Here is a 15,063-nt window from a genome sequence, read left to right on the forward strand (position 1 = left end):
TCTTTACGCATCAGTCTATATCTTCCTTTGCAAAAGAATATTTGCTGCCCTTAATTTCAGTTCCTTCTGTCATCCATAAGTGTCGGGATAATAACTTTGGTGCCATTAACATCTCACGTATTCCATTGATCAGCTGAAGAGGACTTTCTGAGATACTGAAAGCAGTCAATAACGTACATTTTAAGTGCAGTATACTAAAATGATTTGACATTAGGATATTATTATTGTACTACCGCCCCAATTCTATTTAAAACTTTAAGAATTTGCGTGAACACACTCTTCAGTGGAGGAGAACGTGTTTCCCATCAGACATTTCCTGAATTCAGCCATGAACACAACATTACTTATAAAATATATAATATGGTCTGGCTGATTAATGACTACATGTCTACCAAGTATGTGTACTAACATTCATTTCTTAACGTCTGGCTAGAGGTAATTTTTGAGCTAGTAAAATGATGAAGCTTTATACTGTTTTTTTTTTGTAAAAAGAAAAAAAATATTGATTACGGCAAAGGACAATGAATACATACATTGTGAGGAGTTTGTCAAAGTAGCAACGTTTTTTTTTTTTCGAAAGAGAATATTCTACAGCCAACAATAGACAAAATTCTTGTAACATGCGCCCTGTTCTGTAAACACTGTACCTGTAAGTTGTGTTTCCCCCAAAATTGATTCTACACCACATTATCCAATGAAAACATGTAGAATAAATCAGTTTCTTATTTTTAAACCACTTGAAGTAATCTTGAGTGCCGCCAGTTTGTTGAACTTCTGAGTGGTTTGATGTGGCCCGCCATAAATTCCTTTCCTGTGTCAACCTTTTCATCTCAGAATGGCACTTGCAACCTACGTCCTCAGTTATTTGCTCGATGTACTCCCATTTCTGTCTTTCCTATAGTTCTTCACCTTAACAGCTCGCTCTAGTACCACGGAAGTTTTTCCCTGGTGTCCTAACAGAAGTCAGTGTTTTCCGTGTATTACTTTCCTCGCCTTTTCTGCGCAGAACCTCTTCATTCCTTACAATATCAGTCCACTTAATTTTCAACACTCTTCTGTAACACCACAGGTCAAATGCTTCGATGCTCTTCTGTTCCGGTTTTGCCACTGTCCACGTCTCGCTGCCATACCATACTGTGCTCCAAACGTACATTCTCAGAAGTTTCTTCCTCAAATTAAGACTTATATTTGATACTAGCAACCTTCCTTAACTTCGTCTACTCCTTCATCACCAATTCTGATGTTAAGTTTCTCGGTTTTCTAATCGCTACTACTTCTCATTACTTTTGTCTTTCTTCGATTTACTTTCAGCCCATTTTCTGTACTCGTTAGACTGTTCGTTCCGTTCAGCAGATCCTGTAATTCTTCTTCACTTTCAATGAGGGTAGCAGTATTATCAGCGAATTTTATAGCAGATATCCTTTCACCTCAAATTTTAATCCTAGTCAAGAACCTTTCTTTTACTTCCGTCATAGCTACTTTGATGTATACAGGACGTGTTCACAATTCATGTTACACACTTCTAGAGGGTGTAGGAGGGACTCAGTAGTTCAAGTTTTGCATAAGAACCCATGCCCGGAAAGGTCATCCAACGACGCTACAGAACGTCAAAGTTATAGGCTCCGGCATCTATATGTATTGTCAAGGTGATTCCTTGATGATGTTACAAACTTCCTAGGATGACGGAGAAGGAAAAATGTATCAGTTTGAGGTATAGGTCCAAGTACCCGAAACGAACGAGCCGAAAGTTACAAACGAAAACCGTTCTGAGAGTGGAATACATGTACTGGTAGGTTGTAGTACGGACCAAAACAAGAAAACATGTCCAGTAAACACGGGATCTAAAATGCATACCTTAAGAGCTATGAGCACTTGCTCGATAGAGGAGATGTGTTGCACAGTAGAGAAGATGAAGAAATGCATTTTAGAGTCAGTGTTTACGGGATTTTTTTACCTAGTTTTGGTCGTTACTACCACCTTTGAAAGTTGCCTCTCGTATAATCTTAGCAACAACAGTGCCAGTACACGCATTCCACTTAGAAGTATCAGAACAGGTTTCGCTTATAACTTTCTACTTGTTCGTTTCCGTTACAGGTAGCCGTACCTCGAACTGATAAATTTATCCTTTTCCATCATCCTCGAACCTTTGTAACATAATGACGGAATCACCCTCTATATAAATAAATTTACATGCGCCTGCGTCTATAACTTTGACGCTCTGTAACGTCGTTGGATAACGTTACGGGACATGCGCTTCTGTGTAAAACTTGATCTACTAAGTCCTCTCTACAGTCTCTAGAAGTGTATAACACGAATTGTTAACCACGCTGTAGATTGGACAGTAGGAGCGAAAGACTACATCTCTGTTTTACACCTGTTTAATCTGAGCACCTTGTTCTTGGTTTCCTATTCTTATTGTTCCCTCTGGCTTCTTGTACATACTGTATATTACGCGTCTTTCCCTATAGCTTACCCTTATTTCTCTCAGAACTTCGAACATCTTGCATCATTTCACATTGTCGAACGCTTTTTCCAGGTCTACAAATTCTATGAAAGTGTCTCGCATTTGCTTCAATCTTGCTTCCATTACCAACCGCAACGACAGATCTGCCTTTCCAGTGCCTTTACCTTTTCTAAAGCGAACTGGAAGTCATCTAACTGATCCTGAATTTTATTTTTCATTCTTCTGTATATTATTCTTGTCAGCAACTGTCAGCAACTGTGCAATAGTTCTCGCACTTGCCGGCTCTTGCAACCTTCGTAATTGTGTACGTGATGCTTTTCCGAAAGTTTGATAGTATATGGCTAGTTACATACATCCTACACCCCAAGCTGAATAGTCGTTTTGTTGCCACTTCCACTAATGTTTTTAAAAAATCCGTTGGATGTTATCTACCCATTGTTCCTTATTTGATCTTAAGTCGTCCAAAGCTGCTTTGAATATTGACTTTAATACTGGATCATCTATTTCTTTCCCATCGACTCCTGCTTCTTCTTCTATCACGTCATGAAACGAGTCCTTCCCCTCATAGAGGTCTTCGATGTGCTCTTTCCACTTATCCACTCTCCCCTCTGAATTTAACAGTGGAGTTCCCATTAAAAGTGCCCCCTTGCTTTTAATTTCACCGATTCTTATTTTGACTATTCTATAAGCTGAGCCAGTCCTTCCAACAGCCATTTCTTTATCGATTTCATCACATTATTTATGCAGCCATTTCGCTTTAGCTTCCTGCAGTTCCTATTCATTTAATTCCTAAGCTTGTGTCTTCGTATTCCTGAATTTCCCTTGACAGTTTTGTACTTCCTTCTTTTGTCGATCAGAAGTTACACTCTAAGACATAAAAGACAAAGAGCTTCACAAGCTGAACAAGACCATAACACGTTGATCCATCTCTGGCCCTTATAAACCAGTTACTAGGCTTGGCACTGATAGTTGTTCGATGTCCTCCTTAGGGATATCGTGCCAAATTCTGTCCAATTAGCATGTTGGATCGTCAAAAATCTGAGCTGGTTGGACGGCCCTGCCCATAGTTCTCCTAACCTTCACAGTTGGGGACTCATCCGGCGACCTTGCTGGCCGATGTTGGGTTTGGGAAACACGAAGACAAGCGGTAGAAACTTTCGCCGTATGTGGCCAATCATTATCTTGCTGAAGTATAAGCCCAGGATGGCTTTCCTTAAAGGGCAAAAAAACGGGGCACAGAATATCGTCGACATGCCGCTGTGGTGTTGACTGGAATCTAGTTGACTGGAGCAGAATTGTCCTGCTTCGAATTGATCCCCGATGACCAGCTACGACGAGTATGGAGGCGCCCACGACAGCGATGGGATACCAGCCTGACTGTAGACCGCCATACAGACCGACAACCGGGAGTGTTGACTTGGGGTGCCATTTCTTTACATAGCAGGAGCCCTTTGGTTATTATCCACGGTGCCCTTCCAGCACAATTGTACTTCGGTGATTTTCTAAGCCCCATTTTTTTGCCCTTCTTGGCAAGCCGTCCTAGGCTTATATTTCAGCAATATAACGCATGGCCGCACACGGCGAGAGTATCTACTGCCTGTCTTCGTGCTTGCCAAACTCTACCTGGCCAAAAACATCGCCAGGTCTCTCCCCAACTGAGAACATTAGGAGCATTGCTGGCGGGGTCCTCCAACCAGTTCGGGGTTTTCGCGATTGGACAGAATTAGCCACGATATCCCTCAGGAGAACAGCCAGCAACTCTATAAATCAATACCAAGACGAATAACTGCTTGCGTAAGGCCATGGAGGACAGGGTGTTTCAGTACAAGCGTTTGCCTCTGTCACATACAAACAATAGGTGACGGGAAAATTTCTTGCGTAAGAAGCGTTACGCCTCGTGCGGATCTATGAACATAGTTTATTGTGCTATTTTTTAAAGAGTTACAGCAGAGAGTTCAATTTTTTTAAATGGAACAATAGTTCCTGAGGGTATTTTCGTTCTGTCGTTGCAACTACAAGAAAATGCGTGTTTTTTTTCACCAGACGCGTTTCGCTTTTTATAGACTATACAGGGTGTTACAAAAAGGTACGGTCAAACTTTCAGGAAACATCCCTCACACACAAATAAAGAAAAGATGTTACGAGTACATGTGTCCGGAAACGCTTAATTTCCATGTTGGAGCTCATTTTAGTTTCGTCAGTATGTACTTTACTTCCTCGATTCACCGCCAGTTGGCCCAATTGAAGGAAGGTAACGTTGACTTCGGTGCTTGTGTTGACATGCGACTCATTGCTCTACAGTGCTAGCATCAAGCACATCAGTACGTAGCATCAACAGGTTAGTGGTTTTGCAGTCAGTGCAATGTTTACAAATGCGGAGTTGGCAGATGCCCATTTGTTGTATGGATAAGCATGGGGCAATAGCCGTGGCGCAGTACGTTTGTATCGAGACAGATTTCCAGAACGAAGGTGTCCCGACAGGAAGACGTTCGAAGCAATTGATCGGTCTCTTAGGGAGCATGGAACATTCCAGCCTATGACTTGCGACTAGGGAAGACCTAGAACGACGAGGACACCTGCAATGGACGAGGCAATTCTTCGTGCAGTTGACGATAACCCTAATGTCAGCGTCAGAGAAGTTGCTGCTGTACAAGATAACGTTGACCACGTCACTGTATGGAGAGTGCTACGGGAGAACCAGTTATTTCCGTACCATGTACAGCGTGTGCAGGCACTATCAGCAGCTGATTGGCCTCCACGGGTACACTTCTGCGAATGGTTCATCCAACAATGTGTCAATCCTCATTTCAGTGCAAATGTTCTCTTTACGGATGAGGCTTCATCCCAACGTGATCAAATTGTAAATTTTCACAATCAACATGTGTGGGCTGACGAGAATCCGCACGCAATTGTGCAATCACGTCATCAACACAGATTTTCTGTGAACGTTTGGGCAGGTATTGTTGGTGATATCCTGATTGGGCCCCATGTTCTTCCACCTACGCTCAATGGAGCACGTTATCATGATTTCATACGGGATACTCTACCTGTGCTGCTAGAAAATATGCCTTTACAAGTACGACACAACATGTGGTTCATGCACGATGGAGCTCCTGCACATTTCAGTCGAAGTGTTCGTACGCTTCTCAACAACAGATTCGGTGACAGATGGATTGGTAGAGGCGGACCAATTCCATGGCCTCCACGCTCTCCTGACCTCAATCCTCTTGACTTTCATTTATGGGGGCATTTGAAAGCTCTTGTCTACGCAATCCCGGTACCAAATGTAGAGACTCTTCGTGGTCGTATTGTGGACGGCTGTGATACAATACGCCATTCTCCAGGGCTGCATCAGCGCATCAGGGATTCAATGCGACGGAGGGTGGATGCACGTATCCTCGCTAACGGAGGACATTTTGAACATTTCCTGTAACAAAGTGTTTGAAGTCACGCTGGTACGTTCTGTTGCTGTGTGTTTCCATTCCATGATTAATGTGTTTTGAAGAGAAGTAATAAAATGAGCTCTAACATGGAAAGTACGCGTTTCCGGACACATGTCCACATAACATATTTTCTTTCTTTGTGTGTGAGGAATGTTTCCTGAAAGTTTGACCGTACCTTTTTGTAACACCCTGTATATGGGATGACTAGACACTGAGATGGAGGCTTCTGAAGGGGACTGATGACCTCAGATGTTAAGTGCAATAGTGCTTAGAGCCATTTTTTGAGGCTTCTGAAACAGTCGTATTGAAGCTGAACGTAACTTCATCGCAGCTGGTGATGCGGTCGTTTGCCCTTATTATCTGGAGGTAACAGCGGACTTGTGCCCATCTACTCTACATCATACTCCGCAAGCCACCTAATGGGGGGAGGTGGAGGCCTGAGGGTACTTTCGGTATCACTATCTGATCCCTCCAACCCTGTTCCAATCGCGAATAGTGCGTGGAAAGAATGATAGTCGGTAAGTCTCTGTACTGGCTCTAGTTTTTCTAATTTTCTCCTCGTGGCCAATACGCGAGATGTATGTGGGGGAGGGAAGTAATATGTTGCCCGACACCTCGTGAAAAGCGCTGTCCCGAAGTTTCAATAGTAACTCTCTCTGTGATGCTAAACGCCTCTTTTGTAACGTCTGCCAGTGGAATTTGTTTAGCATCTCCCTAACGCTCTCTCGTCAGCTAAACGATCCTGTGACGAAACGCGCCGCTCTTCGTTGGATCTTCTCTGTCTCCTCTATCAGTCCTACCTGAAAGAGATCTCATATAGATGAGTAATAACAAACGGGCGAACAAGCGCCTTATAAGCCACTTCTTTCGTAGATGAGTTACATTTCCTTATGATTCTTCCGATGAATCTGAGTCTGGTGTTTTCTTTTCCCACTATCTGTTTTATATGATCATTCCACTTAAGGTTGCTCTGTACAGTTACGCCTAGATATTTTACGGCAGACGGTGTCTCCAGCTGTTTGTCATCAATAGTGTAGCTGTACAATAGTGATCTTCTTTTCCTATGTATTTTACATTTATTTACGTTTAGGGGACAACTGCCAGAACCTCCACCAATCATCAAATCTTCGCAGGTCGTTCTGCAAATTCTTACTATCTTCCGGCGTAGCTACTTTGTATAGACAACTGCATCATCTGCGAATAGCCTTAAAGAGCATCCGACGCATTCTACTAGATCATTTATATATATTGTAAATAGCAACGGTGCTATCACACTTCCCTGTGGTACTCCCGACATTATCTTTACATATGTCGATTTTGTTCCGTTAAGAACAACGTGTCGAGTTCTATCTGCAAGGAAGTCTTGAATCCAATAGCAAGTCTGCTCCGATTCTCAGTAAGCTCGTATTTTTTTCATTAAACGGCAATGTGGGACGGTGTCAAACGCCTTACTAAAATCAAGGAACACGGTATCAACCTTAGCGCCGTTGTCCACTGTGCTGTGGATCTCATGGAGGAACAGAGCGAGCTGAGTTTCGCAGGATCTCTGTTTGCGGAATCATTGTTGATTTTTATAGAGGAGATGTTCATTTTTCAAACACGTCATAATTCCTGAGCATAAAATATGTTCCATAATTCTGCAACAGATTGACGTCAACGATATAGGTCTATAATTGCGTGGATCTGTCTTACGGCCTTTCTTAACAACGGAAATGATATCCGCTTTTTTCCAGTCGTGAGGTACTTTGCGTTGCTCAAGCGATGTACAGTAAGTTACTACTAGAAGCGGAGCAAGTTCTTTCGCATAATCTGTATAGAATCTTATGGGTATCTCATCTGGTGTTGACGCCTTTCCACTTCTAAGCGATTGTAGCTGCTTTTCAATTCCGCGATCGGTTATCTCAATATCTGCCATTTCTACGTTCGCACGACGATTGAAAGCAGGGCCAGTGTTACGATCTTTCGCGATAAAACAACTTCGGAGGACAGAATTCAATAATTTGGCCTTCTCTCTGTTATTTTCCGTTTCGGTGCTGGTGTGGTTGCTGAGAGAATGAACAGATGATTTTGATTCACTTACTGATTTTACATGCTTAGTTATTGTCATTTCCTCTTGCCTTCGCACTTTCTGTCAGTGCTAGGATGCCGTGGAGAGGCTGAGATCGGGTTTTACGTGCAATGGCTCGGTATTGCAAAACTCGCAGAATCACGCATTGGGTGCTATCATACTGAGTCGTTCACACTCCTTGATTATAGCTCGGGTCAGTTCGGAAATGTATTACGAGCAGCGCCCTACCTTCTGCAACCCTGGCATTCCTTGCGTGCCCCTGGTATTGGTTGTGGCATTTGGTGTGAGCCAGATCTGATTCTCTGCCGTTTACGCCAAGTAATAACTTTAAAAATTTGTATACGCACTCAGGAGTTGAATCTGCTGGGCAACACTGCACTTCGCTACAACTTTCTAGCATAGCGATTTCTCTATGTACAACAGCATCATACATGTCGTGATGATGGTGATGGTTTTCGAGGCACTCAATATCGAGGTCATCAGCGCCCGTACAAATTTCCAATCTTTCCAGTTCCAATCTCACTACTTCCCAGATAATGATGAGTTGACGGAGACAGCACAAACACCCAGTCCCCTGGTGGAGAAAATCCCCGACCCGGCCGGGAATCGAACCCGAGACCCCGTGATCCAGAGGTAGCAACGATAGCCATAGACCACGAGCTCGTGAGGACCCCTGGGAGCACGGAGAAGTACCGCAACACGTGACATGGACCCGACTAATGTCTGAAATAGTGCTGGAGGGAACTGACACCATGAATCCTGCAGGGCTGTCCATAAATACGTAAGAATACGACGGGGTGGATGCAAGGCATCCAAGATGTGTTCAGTAACATTCATGTCTGGGAAGTCTAGTGGCCAGCGGTGTTTAAACTCAGAAGAGTGCTCCTGGAGCCACTCTTTAGGAATTCTGAACTGTGGGGTGTCGCATTGTCCGGCTGGAACTGCCCAAGTCCGTCGGAATGCACAATGGACGCGAAAGGATGCAGGTGATTAGACAGGATGCTTACGTACGTGTCACCTGTCAGAGTCATATCTAGACGTATCAGGGATCCCTTATCACTCCAACTGCACACGCCCCACACCGTTGCCGGCCGGTGTGGCCGAGCATTTCTAGGCGCTTCAGTCTGGAACCGCGCGACCGCTACGGTCGCAGGTTCGAATCCTGCCTCGGGCATGGATGTGTGTGATATCCTTAGGTTGGTTAGGTTTAAGTAGATCTAAGTTCTAGGGGACTGATGACCACAGCAGTTAAGTCCCATAGTGCTCAGAGAAAACCCACACCGTTATAGAGCCTCCACCAGCTTTAACTGTCCCCTGTTGACATACAGTGTCCATGGATTCATGAGGTTGTCTCCATACCCGTACACGTCCATCCACTCTATACAATTTGAAACGAGACCCTTTTTCCGGCCGCAGCGATGTTGGAGATTTGATGCTTTACCGGATTCCTGATATTCACGCTACACTAGTGAAATGGTCGTACAGGAAAATCCTCAATTCATCGCTACCTCGGAGATCTTGTGTCCCATCGTTCGTGCCCCGATTATAACTCACGTTCAAACTCACTTAAATCCTGATAACCTACCATCGTAGCAGCAGTAACCGATCTAACAACTGCGCCAGACGCTTGTTGTCTTATATAGGCATTGCCGACTGCAGCACCTTATTCTGTCGGTTTACATATCTCTGTATTTTAAGACTCATGACTCTGCCAGTTTCTTCGGCGCTTCATTGTATACTCTGAACAGTAATAGTCCTAAATACTTCATTTGGAGGTGGAGTAAGGAAAGAGGGATTGAATGGTATAAGGGAGAAGATGACTGTATAGCACAACTTCACTGAAGGGAGGAATGGATACATAGGACACGTTCTGACGTACCAAGGAATAATTGATCTGTTAAAGGCGGGAAAGCTGGATTTTTCTCCATCGTGAAAATCGGCCCGAGTACCACATGGGATGAACGCAAAGGAAAAGAAAATCAAATAAAGTAACCTTTTTTTAACCCAGGTTCTGTGGGACCATGCAAGCCATAGCTGTTTCGCCAGGTAACGAATCAGTATATTATATAGAACACTGATTACAAAAATTTATAAACAAAAAATTAAGAAATTGTTAAAAAAGAAAAAAATTGTGAGAGTGAATCAATGAATGACACATCACAGATAGTTCTCCACTACTGCAAATAACTCGTGTATAGAAGAGAAGGAATGTACCACACACAAATCTGAATGCTTGGGGTTTATTAGTCAATTTTTTCAGTTCTACTGGAAGCCTATTGAAAATGAAATCTAGTGAACAGTATACACCTTTCTGCGCAGTGCTTTGGAAAGTGTCAGCCACGTGCACGTCGTCCCTCTGTCTAGTGATCACTGAATAAATGTTACATTTTTTGCTGAATGAGTCATTATTGTCAACAACAAGTCCCATGATGGAATACATGTACGGCGATGGCAGAGTTAGAATTTAGAGATACGGCCTACACGAAATTAGCGAATTGACTCCAGAGACCAGTCTGACCGCGCTTTTTTTGAACTAAGGATATTTTCGGTGAGTGAACAGAGTTGCCTCAAAGATAAGACCATAGGAAATAGTGGAGTGGAAGCAAGAAATGCACACAAGCCTTCGCATTTCAGTTCCAGGGGGAGTGGAGATCATTCTTATGTGAAGACTGCAACATTCAGTTTCTGCACGAGATGCTGAACGCGATACTTCCAAAAAAGCCTACATCCAACTTCGGTCGTAAGAATTCAAAATGAAAAATGGTCGACTTCATTGACATGTTTTCTTTTCGAGCCATTAGTCTTCTGCCTGGTTTGACGCAGTCCGCCACAAATTCCTCAGCAGGACTTGCGCCTTACGTCCTCAATTATATAGTCATCTGTTGGATGTATTCCAATATCTGTCTTTCCCAACTCCCTCTAGTACCATGGACTTTATTTCCTTATTTCTTAACACATTTCCTGTCATCCTGTCCCGTTTTCTTGTCGGTGTCTTGCGTATGTTCCTGTCTTCACTGATTCTACGGAGAACCTCCTCATTCCTTATCAGACCAGCAACTTTTCAACATTCTTCAGTAGCATCAAATCTCAAACTGCTCGATTCTCTTCTGTTCCGCTTTTCCCACTGTCGTCGACAGCGGTGGCCGAGCGGTTCTAGCCTCTTCAGTCTAGAACCGCGCGACTACTACGGTCGCAGGTTCGAATCCTGCCTCAGGTATGGATGTGTGTGTGATGTCCTTAGGTTAGTTAGGTTTAAGTAGTTCTAAGTTCTAGGGGACTGATGAGCTCAGATGTTAAGTCCCATAGTGCTCAGAGCCATTTGTACCATTTTTTCCCCACTGTCCATGATTCACTATCATGCAATGCTGTGCGCAAGAAACTGTATGCACTACATTTTGTTGCTGTTAAACAATAATCTGTTCTCTGAAAGTCATGTGCTAACATTACTGACCATCCTACATATTTGTATTACCTTGCATGTCTTACACAATTGTCTCATCTGCAAAGATGACGATCATGTTTATTGTCAGATCACTGTTATACACTTACGGAAAAAAACGCATCACCAAAAAGTAATTAACGCAGAGCAGTGAAAGTTCTGAAATACATTTGTGTAGATAACATAAATTATGTCAATGACTAATATTGCAAGATTGCAAGTTACAGTAAGCACGAGATAAGCCACTGCAAATGTGAAATTGCGGTACAATAATAAGTTGTGTAACCGCCAGAATGTTCAATGTAAGCATGTAAACGTGCAGGTATTGTGTTTTACCTGTCCCGTATGTCAGTTTGTGGGATGGGGTTACGTGCCTGTTGCACAGGGATGACTACCGCTGGTTGTGGTTGACGCTGGAATTGTCGTCCGATGACTCCCATACGTGCTCGATTGGAGACGAGTCCGGTGATCGACCAGGCCGAGGAAATGTGTCGACGTTGTGTACAGCATTTTGGGTTACAACAGCGCCATTTGGACTAGCGTTATCCTGCTGGAAAACACATCCTGAAATGCTGTTCGTGAATAGCAGCATGACACGTCGAATCACCAGACTGATGAACAAATTTGTTGTCAAGGTGCGTGGGATAACCACGAGTGTGCTCCTGCTTTCATACAAAATCGTAGCCCGGACCGTACCTCTAGGTGTAGGTCCAGTGTGTCTGGCACGCGGACACGTTGATTGCAGGGCATCAGGTTGCCGCCTTCTACACTACTGGCCATTAAAATTGCTACACCAAGAAGAAATGCAGATGATAAATGGGTATTCATTGGAAAAATATATTATACTAGAACTGACGTGTGATTACATTTTCACGCAATTTGGGTGCATAGATCCTGAGAAATCAGTACCCGGAACAACCACCTCTGGCCCTAATAACGGCCTTGATACGCCTAGGCATTGTGTCAAACAGACCTTAGATGGTGTGTACAGCTACAGCTGCCCATGCAGCTTCAATACTATGCCACAGTTCATCAAGAGTAGTGACTGGCATATTGCGACGAGCCAGTTGCTCGGCCACCATTGCCCAGACGTTTTCAATTGGTGAGAGATCTGGAGAATTTGCTGGCCAGGGCAGCGGTCAAACATTTTCTGTATCCAGAAAGGCCCGTACAGGACCTGCAACATGCCGTCGTGCATTATCCTGCTGAAATGTAGGGTTTCGCAGAGATCGAATGAAGGGTAGAGGCACGGGTCTGAAATGTAACGTCCACTGTTCAAAGTGCCGTCAATGCGAACAAGAGGTGACCGAGACGTGTAACCAATGGCACCCCATACCATCACGCCCGGTGATACGCCAGCATGGCGATGACGAATACACGCTTCCAATGTGCGTCCACAGTGATGTCGCCAAACACGGATGCGACCATCATGATGCTGTAAACAGAACCTGGATTCATCCGAAAAAAATGACGTTTTGCCATTCGTGCACCCAGGTTCGTCGTTGAGTACACCATCGCAGGCGCTCCTGTGTGTGATGCAGCGTCAAGGGTAACCGTAGCCACGGTTTCCGAGCTGATAGTCCATGCTGCTACAAATGTCGTCGAACTGTTCATGCAGATGGTTGTTGTCTTGCAAACGTCTCCATCTCTTGACTCACGGATCGAGACATGGCTGCTCGATCCATTACAGCGATGCGGATAAGATGCCTGTCATCTCGACTGCTAGTGATACGAGGCCGTTGGGATCCAGCACGGCGTTCCGTATTACCCTCCTGAACCCACCGATTCTGTATTCTGCTAATAGTCATTGGATCTCGACCAACGCGAGCAGTAATGTCGCGATCCGATAAACCGCAATCGCGATTGGCTACAATCTGACCTTTATCAAAGTCGGAAACGTGATGGTACGCATTTCTCCTGCTTACACGAGGCATCACAACAACGTTTCAGCAGGCAACGCCGGTTAACTGCTGTTTGTGTATGAGAAATCGGTTGTAAACTTTCCTCGTGTCAGCACGTTGTAGGTATCGTCACCGGCGCCAACCTTGTGTGAATGCTCTTTGAAAGGCCAGTCGTTCGCATATCCCAGCATCTTCTTCCTGTCGGTTAAATTTCGCGTCTGTAGCACGTCATCTTCGTGGTGTAGTAATTTTAATGGCCAGTAGTGTAAATAAAACATGGCCATCACTAGCACTGAGGCAGAACCATGTTTCACCAGAAAACGCAACAGACCTCCATCCTATCCTCGAGTGAGCTCTCGCTTGACACCACTGAAGTCGCTAATGGCGTTGGTTTGGGGTCAATAGAACGCACGCTACAGGGCGTCTGGCTCGGAGCTGTCCTTGAAGTAATCGATTTGAAACAATTCTTTATGTCACTGTGGTACCAACTGCTGCCCAAATTGTTGCTGCAGATGCAGTACGATGCGCCAGAGCCATGCGCTGAACACGATGATCTTCCCTCCCGGTGGTGCCAGGTGGCAGTCCGGAAACCGCTGCTAACAGTCACGTACAGTGGCTACAGTTCTGCCAAGTTTTTCTGCAGTATCGCAGAATGAACTTCCAACTTCTCGTAGGCCTATTACACGATCGCGTTCAAACTCAGTGAAGTGTTGATTACGTCATCTTTGTCGCCTTAAAGGCATTCTTGACTAACAGGAGCTCACCATGTCCAATTTCAAAGGTAAGTAACTCTCACGACCGTTACAGCGAGTATTTAAAGCAAACCGGATTTGCTTCCTCATAGTGGCTCTAATGGCCCCACTCTTACGCGACTGGCGCGAAATCTGAATAGACATCATCTTCCAGATGTAGAACCACACCTACCAACTTTCGTTTATATCGCTGCTTCTTGGTGTTGCGGTTTTTTTCCGTCAGTGTATATCAAGAAAAGCATTGGACCCAGAACAGAACACTGTGGTACCTCCATGTTACATGTCCCCAATGAGATGAAGCCTCTTCCTGGTTGTTGACGCTATAGGACAACCTTCTGCTTCCTACTTTCCAGATATAAAGTTAAGTTGCGAGTGCAGGCTTTCTCGGCGAATTTAATATATGAAGTCTTCACGGGTTGTCAGCCGAGTAGCATCGTCGTCTCGTAGCAACGTTTCGATGGAATGCGTCTCCACCATCTTCAGGCGAAGTGTCGGGATATCGCCGACGCTGTCGCTGACGCTACACATGCGGGCCTAGTCTTTGGCCCGAGGTTTGGAGTCTAAGCTGTGGATAGCTGTTCCTCCAAGATCCTTACGGGTTGGATTAGTTGTGCCTCTCGTTGTGGATGGTCCTTGCGTGATATAGGTGATAAATCCTGGTTGCCAGCATGCAGGAATGCTAGCGGTGGAGTTGGCTGTTGACATTGTATTAGCTCTTCTTCCCCTCGCGTGCGATGTTATTCAGTGCAGACTCCAGCTCGGGCGAGAGCTTCCTCTCTCCATCTCGGACTTCTTTCTTCAGCCGCGCGACCGCATCCTCCAAGATGAAGCTCCAGTCGCGCGGCGTGAAGACTGGGTACGAGCTGATGGTGTGGAGGTCCTTCTTCGTGACGAATACGAGCATAATTGCCCGATATCCGCCACGAAGCCGGTGTAGAAGTGGTGGCTTCCGTTTCCCTTCCGCTTGCGCGAAAAGGTAAGGGTTTCCATGGACGT

The sequence above is a fragment of the Schistocerca piceifrons genome, chromosome 6 (genome assembly GCF_021461385.2).
Source record: "Schistocerca piceifrons isolate TAMUIC-IGC-003096 chromosome 6, iqSchPice1.1, whole genome shotgun sequence".
Lineage (NCBI taxonomy): Eukaryota > Metazoa > Arthropoda > Insecta > Orthoptera > Acrididae > Schistocerca > Schistocerca piceifrons.